This window comes from Dromiciops gliroides, chromosome 4, assembly GCF_019393635.1.
Source record: "Dromiciops gliroides isolate mDroGli1 chromosome 4, mDroGli1.pri, whole genome shotgun sequence".
In the NCBI taxonomy this organism is placed as follows: Eukaryota; Metazoa; Chordata; class Mammalia; order Microbiotheria; family Microbiotheriidae; genus Dromiciops; species Dromiciops gliroides.
Genome location: NC_057864.1, coordinates 70,144,280 through 70,153,399, shown reverse-complemented (window position 1 = coordinate 70,153,399; position 9,120 = coordinate 70,144,280). Strand labels below are relative to the sequence as shown.

The 9,120-nt window shown below is 39.7% G+C and overlaps 1 pseudogene; it reads right to left on the bottom strand.

The window, feature by feature from the left end:
- Positions 1-5,510: 5,510 nt before the first annotated feature.
- LOC122727040 lies at positions 5,511-5,600 on the bottom strand (annotated as a pseudogene).
- Positions 5,601-9,120: the final 3,520 nt, after the last annotated feature.

Sequence of the window (9,120 nt, the reverse complement as noted above, 5' to 3'; positions counted from 1 at the left end):
TACCTTGCCCTTCAAATTCCTAGAGGCCATGATCGGGAATTGACAAACACATCTTATTGAATTGGGGCAAAACAAACCATTTCAATTTTTCCTGTCTTGGCTATAAATCTTCAGAATGACACATCTGCTCCCTTTCAGAGCACCCTCACCCCCATAAACACCCACCCCGCCACCGCCGCAAAGCGCAGAACACACGAGTGTCAGGGTTATTTCCGTGGCAGCCCAGACGTAACACGTCTGCTTCCTGAAGGGAAATTTCAGACATTTCCTTACTCTAATTACCAATAAAACAGAGCCCAGAAGTCACAGCTGGGTCAGGTGAGATCAATAATAAAACAAACAAACTAACACAAAAAAACTTCCCTCCCCCACCCCGCCCCCAACGAATCTTCCTGTTAAAACTTGTCAAGCAAAGAGGCTAAATCTTTGGAGGAAACATTAGCTTCTGACTTTTGTTCCCTAGTCTCGGCTCAGCTCAGAGGAAGATGAAGAGCGAGTTATTGCAACGGATGTGCTGGCGCCAGGAAGATAAACTCAATCCTTTCCCTTCTCCACCACTGAGCGGGTCAAAAAAATGATTGCGTTGGCTGTGAAGGATTTATGTCCATCCGTGAGTCAGTCAGAGTGTCGGGGTAAATCAAGGCTGACGTTTTTAGCATCAGGGGGAAAAAAAGCAATTGCATTTTATGTCTACATTTTGCTCTGCTAATCAAGGTGCGGAAGAGGCAGTCTGCCTGGAGAAACTTTTCCACTTTTATTATTTAGGTAGGGCTTGGTTTTTCCTCTAGAAGCGTTCAGTGAGTCTATAAAGGCTTTGGTTTCGAGTAACAAAGGGGGGAAAATTTAGCTTGTCCCGTTTGATTTGGAGATGTAAGCTGTCAATGTATATGACCTGTAGGGGAAGGGCATCTGCACGTGTCATTTGTGGAGTCAAACTGGTAGATAAATGCGGGAGAGAGAGATTTGTTCCAGGGAAGTGACTGGGAATCTCTAGGAGGGGTTCCTGTAGAATCTTATCACATAGTTTTTGAAAACAGACATCTAAACAGACATATTGACAAGAGAACATAGCTAGGGGAGGCAACCAGACACCCTTCTCTATGGTATTGACTTTAGAGGGCTCTTATAACACTTGCCCTTGTGGTCCTCCCGCATTTTAGAAACAATCGAATTTAGTACCTGGTTTCCAAGAACAGTTAACTTAGATAAAAAACTATCAGATGGTAGAATATAGTAAGATCCTTTTCTACTCCATTCTATTCTTTCCCTGACCCTTATGCCTGGGGTCATGGTCCCCCACTCAATGAAAGGGTAAGTGCACCCACCAGTCCTACTCCCCTCATCTGAAAGAGTGTCTTTTTTTTGGTTGCTCCTGGCACTCAAACTCCTAGTTATAGCTCTGAATAAAGACCTGTGATCAAATTGGATCACTTATGGGAAAGCCTGAGTCATTGGCAGTAACCACACACATACCAACCAGCGCAATTGTTAGGCAGTTATTTGACTGAACTGACAGTTTGACTACACGGAGCAATGAAATAAAAACTGCTGAACCAGATTGAGGATATTGAAATTATGGAGAGGTGGAGCAATATAGAAGGAAGAATACTGTACTCAGACTGAGAAAAGCCTATTCTCAGTACTGCCTCTAACAGTTGTGAGTTGCATAATCATCTTTCTGAGCCTAAGTTTTCTTATCAGCAAAATGGGAGGTGTTAATATCTGTAGTCCATACTTCACAGGGTTGTTGTGATGATCAAATGAGATAATGTTCCTAGGAGATGCCCAAGATCTAGAGCTAGAAAGGATCTCAGAGACCAAATAGTCCAATATCTTAATTTTACAGATAAGGAAACTGAGGTCTGGGGAAGTTAAATAATTTACCCACGGCCCCATAGGTAGATTTGTATCTAGATACCCAGACTCCAGAGGTTTTTGTTCTTCCCACCTCACCATGTTGTATTTGAAGCTCATACTACACTTTATTTTATTTTATTTTGTAGGGCAATGAAGGTTAAGTGACTTGTCCAGGGTCACACAGCTAGTAAGGGTCAAGTGTCTGAAGCTGGACTTGAACTCAGGTCCTCTTGAATCCAGGGCCAGTGCTTTATCCATTGTGCCACCTTGCTGCCTCCATCATATACTTTAAAGTGCATATTTGTTGTCGCTTTTTTTTTCACTTGTGTCCAACTTTCAGTGACTTTATTTGCGTTTTCTTGGCAGAGATACTAGAGTGATTTCTTGTTTCCTTCTCCAGCTCATTTTACAGATGAGGAAACTGAGGCAAAAAAGGGCTAAATGACTTACCCAGGGTCTCAAAGCTAGTGAGTTTCAGAGGCTGGATTTGAACTTAGATCTTCCTGATTCTAGGCATAGCACTTTATCCACTGTACCACCTAGCTGGCCCACATACATATCATCATTATTATGCAGATATATAAGGATCACAAATATAGAGCTGGGGACCACTAGGTGGCACAGTGGATAAAGCACCAGCCCTGGATTCAGGAGGACCTGAGTTCAAATCCGGTCTCTGACACTTGACACTTACTAGCTGTGTGACCTTGGGCAAGTCACTTAACCCTCATTGTCCCACCAAAAAAAATTCTATATGTATATATATATGCATATGTGTGTATGTGTATACATACACATACATACATATGTCTATGTCTATGTCTATGTCTATGTCTATGTCTATGTCTATGTCTATGTCTATGTCTATATCTATATCTATATCTATATCTATATCTATATCTATATCTATATCTATATCTATATCTATATCTATATCTATATCTATATCTATATCTATATCTATATCTATATCTATATCTATATCTGGAAGAGTCCTTAGAGGCCATTATGTTTAACCCTCTCATTTTAGAGATGAGGAAATAGGCTCAGAAAGGTTAGATGACTATCATCTAACAACTAATCATTATTATGGGTGGGATTTGAACCCAGGTCTTCCTGATTCCAAATCCAATATCCCATCTCCCACATTAGACTAGACTACCTTGAATTTTTAGTGACTGAAACACAATGAGAAAATTCACCAAGTATATTTCTTTGTAAATTTCTATTTTGATACTCATAGTTGTGTTTTTTAGGCTTTTTGCTTGATTTTTTAAAAAGTCCACTTAAATTTAATTGCATTTCATTAATTAAATTACATTTCATTTAAGGAACTAGACTTAGAAAATAAACTTTTATACATTAATAGCCCTGATCAAGGCAAAACCCCTTAGTTAAACAGTTAACCTTGACAGGAAAAAGCTAACCAGGAGCAGAAATTCTGAATTTGCTTATTTGTTTGTATCTTCAGACTTTCCCTTTAGAAGAAGGTTCTTTGCTCACCTTTTTGGTTCCAGGAAAAAAAAAAATAGCTCAGTTAGACTAGTGGCTATAAGCAGCCAGACTCTGGTCTGAATGTACATTCCCAGTAATGTAGGTGGATGCTTCAGGGCCCCAGAGCATGTTTGATGATGCAGTAATCAGCAAAAGCAGATGCAATACTTTTCTTTCCCTCTCTATGCACTGAAATGAATGCCTGGGTGATTTCCATTTTAAAAGGTTCCCCCCCACACCTTTTCTTTCCATTCTAAACACCTTTCCATGACTCCCACACATTTAACTTTCAAGGTGGCAGTGGATAGAAAAATGCTATTATCTGGCTGTGGTACTTTGGAGAATTGAAGAATTTTGTTAAGCGCACTTGGGCTGTTAGTTTGAAAGTTAAGCAAAACAAGGGATCCCATAACTATGGAGGATGTGAACTGAGGTAACCCCTGGAACAGGAAAAAGGTTCATTGGATCAGGGGGAGATAGGATTTAGCTCTGAAAGAGACTTTGGGGATCATCTGATCCAACCTCCCTTATTTTATGGGTGAAGAAACTGAGGACCTCAAGTGATCTGTCCAAGATCTCCCAGTTAATAAGGATCAGAATTAGGATTCAAACCCAGGGTCTTCTGACTAAATCCAGTCCTTTAAACCCAGCTTCTTAAACTGTGAGTCGTGACTCCATGTGGGGTCGTATAACTGAATGTGGGTGTCATGAAAATTTTGGCAATAGTAAAAAGTTACATATTTCTATTTTATATACCTATATATCTGGGGTCACGGAAGAATTTCTTGGGTGAAAAGGGGTCACGAGGGGAAAAAGTTTAAGAAGCCCTGCTCTAAACCATACCCAAGGTTCCTGGCTTCTTGTGTTAATTTCTGTATTACTAGATAGAATGTCAGCATTGGATTCACTGGAACTGCTGGGCATGTGTAGGTGTGGGCAAACCCACATGTGTATACAGGTTACACTGCTATCACACTCACTGCATGGTGTGGAAGTGCATTATAGGGTCTTTGTGTTGACACTTTGCTTGAAAGGGCAATGACACATTTGGGTTCTGATTTCGGTTTTTACTCCCACCTTTTTTTTTTTTTTTTTTTTTTGCTGTAAATTGGATGTACTTCACCACCAATTTTCCTTTGTCTTTCTGAGAAGGTAGAAGGGTTTGTGTTAAGGTTGATTCTGAAGATGTGGCTGTCAGCATTTGGGGAATTCTGTCTTTATATACATGAACTGATTTGAATGAATTTAGTTGAAAAAATAAAGTTTGAATTAAACTGAACTCTCCCACCCCACCCCCATCCCTTCTACTTGATACCTGATTTGACTTAATTTTTTTCAGTTTTCTAAAACAGTTGTTTTACTGATATATAGACATAACCTCATGCCTCACTGTATCAGTTTTAGTAAGCCACTAACAATTATCTATCAGAAGGGTGGCAAATAGACCTCAGCTTTTTCCTAGCTACTGCTATGGTGGGATCCGGTGATGTTTGCCTGTTAAATTAATTGTTTATAATTAATTACTTCAATAATATAATTAATTCAATAACACAATAAATTAACTTACAAGCATTTACCAGATACCATGCTAAGCACTGGGAATACAATGAACTTATATTCTAACAGGGAAAAAACCAACATGTACCTATACTAGTACATATAAACAAATTAACTATAAGCTCATTATATGTAGGGATCAATTCGTTCTTTGCACTTATATCCCTCAGTACCTTGCTGTGTGCCTGATACATAATAGGGATTTAATACTTGTTGATTTTATTGATTGAAATATATGTGTGCATATATGTGTATGTGTATGCGTCTATATGTGTATGTATATGTATAATATATACACATAAGTACAAGATAATTTCTAGGGAAAGGCCCAATGAATGGGGAGTGGGGATTAGGAAAGGTCCACTTTAGGAGTCTGAGCTTTGAAGGAAGCTGGGATTGTAAGAGATGGAGGTGAAAATGGTTTATATTCCTGGCATGGTGGATAGCTTGTATAAACGCGAAGAGAAGGAAGGTATAGTGCTGTATAGGGAGGATATCAAGAAGGTCCATTTGGTTGGAGTTGAGAACATTTTTTTATCCACCAGGAATAGTCTGAGTCATGGCTCCTTGAGGGCCCCATTCAGGCCTATTTTTTGCTTCTGCCAATTCTTCAATGCTTCACAAATTTGCATGTCATCCTTGTGCAGGGGCCATGCTAATCTTCTCCATATATGTGCTGCCGAAGCAAGCACCTGCCAATTCTTCATGATCCTGGGTTCCCTCACCATGAGCCTCCATCTTCAGTGGGTGAAGAAGTCCCCTTTCCCCTTCTTACATTCCCTGAAACTAGCACTTAGACCTTCTTTTTTGATCCTTTAAAAGAGTTTTCTTACAAGTGTTGGGCGTGAGGCGGGGTGGAGGGGTGGGGGGTAGGGCAACACATGGACAATGGAATAAGCTATAGAATGATAGGGACTTTAACAGAATATTGGCTCAATAAGCAAACGCTTCTCCCCTCCCCCCCGCCCCCATTCCCTTTTTTTATTTCCTCCTCTCTTGCTTGACTGGCCCATTTGGAATCTGTCGGCCTAATTCTGTCTGGGTTGGATGTTATAGGAAAATAAGTCCAACCAGCCTAGCTCCTGCAGCCTCAATTTGGCAAAGCTCTTTGAGGTCTTAGCCTCTCTAAAAATCTTCCCTCCTAATGATAGCTGGGGAATACGAAAGACCCTGCTTTATCACACTGCAGCCTCCCCACCTCTTTTTCAGAATGACAGATTCAGAGAAGTATAGAGTCAGAAGGGATCTCAGCCCTTCCAATCTAGCCCATGTGCTAAAAGGAATGCCCACAAAAATAGACCTGACGAATAATCCAGCCTCTGCTTGAAGCCGTAGAGTGTGGGAGAGCCCTCTGCCTCCTGAGGAAACCCATTCCAATAATGGAGAGTCAGTTAGTCAATATGGAACAACAAATGTGCCAGACATTGTGCCAAGTGCTGGGGATGAGAGGGAAGGCAAAAGACAGTCCGTGCCCTTGAACAGTTAATGGGGGAGACAAGTAAGAATACGTACAAACAGGCTTTATATGGGATAAATAGGAAATAATCAGCAGATTGTTTTTGTTGTTGTTTAGTTGTTTTCCAGTTGTGGCTGACTCTGTGGCACCATTTGAGGTTTTCTCAGCAAAGGTACTGGATTCCTTTGCCATTCCCTTCTCCTGCCTTTTTTGTGAGGCAATTGGGGTTAAGTGACTTGCCCAGGGTCACACAGCTAGTATGTGTAAAGTGTCTGAGGCTGTATTTGAACTCAGGTCCTCCTGAATCCAAGACCAGTGCTCTATCTACTGCGCCACCTAGTTGCCCCTCTCCAGCCCTTTTTACAAATAAGGAACTGAGGCAAACAGGGCCAAATGACCTGTCCAGGGTCATGTAGCTAGTAAATGTCTGAGACCGGATTTGAACTCAGGAAGAGGAGTTTTTCTGACTCCAGGCCTGTAGCCCTATCTACTTCACCTTGTAGGAAGGAAGGCACTAAAATTAAGAGGACATTGGGAAAGGAGGTTTTTCCTCACAAGATTTGGGATAGGAACTGGAACTGTGATTTCATGGATAAAGCAAACTCTCAGTCAGTCAATAAATATTTGTTAAGTGCCTGCTATGTGCCAGTCACTGCACTATGTGCTAGGGACACAAATAGAGGTGCAGATAAAGAAATTCCCTCTACCAGTGCAGGCTGGCACCTCCTCTTGACCTTATGGTCTTGGAGAGTTACTCAGAGCACTGAGAAATTAAGAGACTTCTCCAAAGTCACATAGTCAGCATGTATCAAGAATGGGTCTTGAACTCAGGTCTTCCTGATTCAAACATCAGCTCTTTATCTACTTTGTTAAGGCAGCTTCTCCTATCGTATCTTCTATCCTAAATTTACCTTTTTATAGTTTCTACTCATTAATCCTGATTCTCCCTCTGGGGTCAAGCAGAACATTTCTCCTACCTATTCAGTGAGTCTTTCTCTTTGGGCTTCAAATCAGCAAGGAACTTATGGTCAGCACTGGTAAATGTTTAACAACTGGCTTTCCAAAGAAGCAAACATATGAAAACATGTACTTGTGATTCACCTTTAAGTTTAATTTGCATGATTAACATTTTTCATCACTTTCTCAAGTCTAGAAATCAACTAATAAATCAAGGGATGATTTGTAGCATTTGCCACTTTTCAAAGTGTAAACATTCACACTGAAAATTTAACTCATTTCTTACTGGTATGAGCTGCCTCTAACACTCCCTTGACTCCTTCACCTGAGAGAGAAGCAGTATGGCATGATGGAAAGAGGACTCAATTTGGTATCAGAGGATTTGCATTAAAATTCCACCCAAATTAGTTACTAGTTGTGGGACCTTGGACAAGTACCTTAACCAGTCTGAGAGTCAGTGTACTTATGCATGAAATGATGAGATTTGGACTAAATGTCTTTTAAGTTTTATTCTAGCTTCGAATTCCATGACCTAATTACTAGCTATAAACTAGTCAAGCTTCTGCCATAGTGTTTCTTGGATCACTCTTTGAGAAATATACTTTTCTGTCTGGTCTTTAAAGATGAATATCCATGGTTTGTGACATTTCTGCATTGACCTCTAAGAGTTTCCTATTTGTCCATCCCAAATATTTTCATCTTCCATGCCTTCTGTGCCTTTCTCCTATCTCCTCCAAAGGGTTAGTGCCCTTATACATATAAGGACCACTCTTGTTTCAAGGGAAAATGATCCCCTGAACTAATTTATAATAAGGCATTAACATCTGATGATAACAACATAATGTCCAATTCTCCAAGAGATTTTTATATTATAAAGGAGAAATAAAGGAGAATGAGTTTAACCCCTATCAAGAATCTCTAATGGTAAAACAAACCACCAAAAAAACCCCAAAACCCAAAACACTCTGTAGCTAACTCTACTAAAAAGGGCCCAGAATTAAAAAAAATAATTTCAGAAATTTCTATCCCTTGGGTGGCCAAATGCTAAAACATGAGAGAAGGAATCCAGATGGTATTTTAAGAGCAGATAATGGATTACAGATGAAGATTTTTTTAAAAGTCATCTATAAGCTGAAACAAAGTGAAAACTCTAACAAAATCAATTTCAAGAGTGATAAATGTAAAAGTATCCATTTTGGTTCAAAAAATCAATTGAATCAATTGAGGATGAGGTGTGGGAAGAAGGGGAAATCCTGGCTATAGTGAATGGGAATAAGATAGAGGGGACTGGTAGAATTAAAAATATTAGAGTTGGATGAGACTTTAGCATTTATCTACTTGATCCCCCTTATTTTACAAATAAATGAACCAAAGCCCAGAGATGTGAAATGACTTGTCATTTAACTACTAAGTGGTAGATCTGAGACTTAAGTCCACATCAAATAACTTCAAATATAGTGAACATTCTACTAAGCTGTGCTGCATTATAAGTATCATGGCATCTGTCAATGTGAGATATTTTGGATTAGAACCTTCCTGCTGTCCTTAAAGTTTTAACATTTAGTTGGTTGCCTATTGTATTTATTCATGGCTGGTTTCAGTCCTGAAAATTGTTTTAGAGTTTACCTTTATAAAAAAAGAAGATTGAGCCAACATGAAGAGCTAAATCAATTGGGAAATTGATCAACACCTTCACTCTGATTCCCCTTATGTGCCTGTTATTACGCTGAAGCCAGTTTACCATAGTCAAAGTATCCTCAATCCCTATCCCACAAACTCTGCTTCTCGAATACATCCAA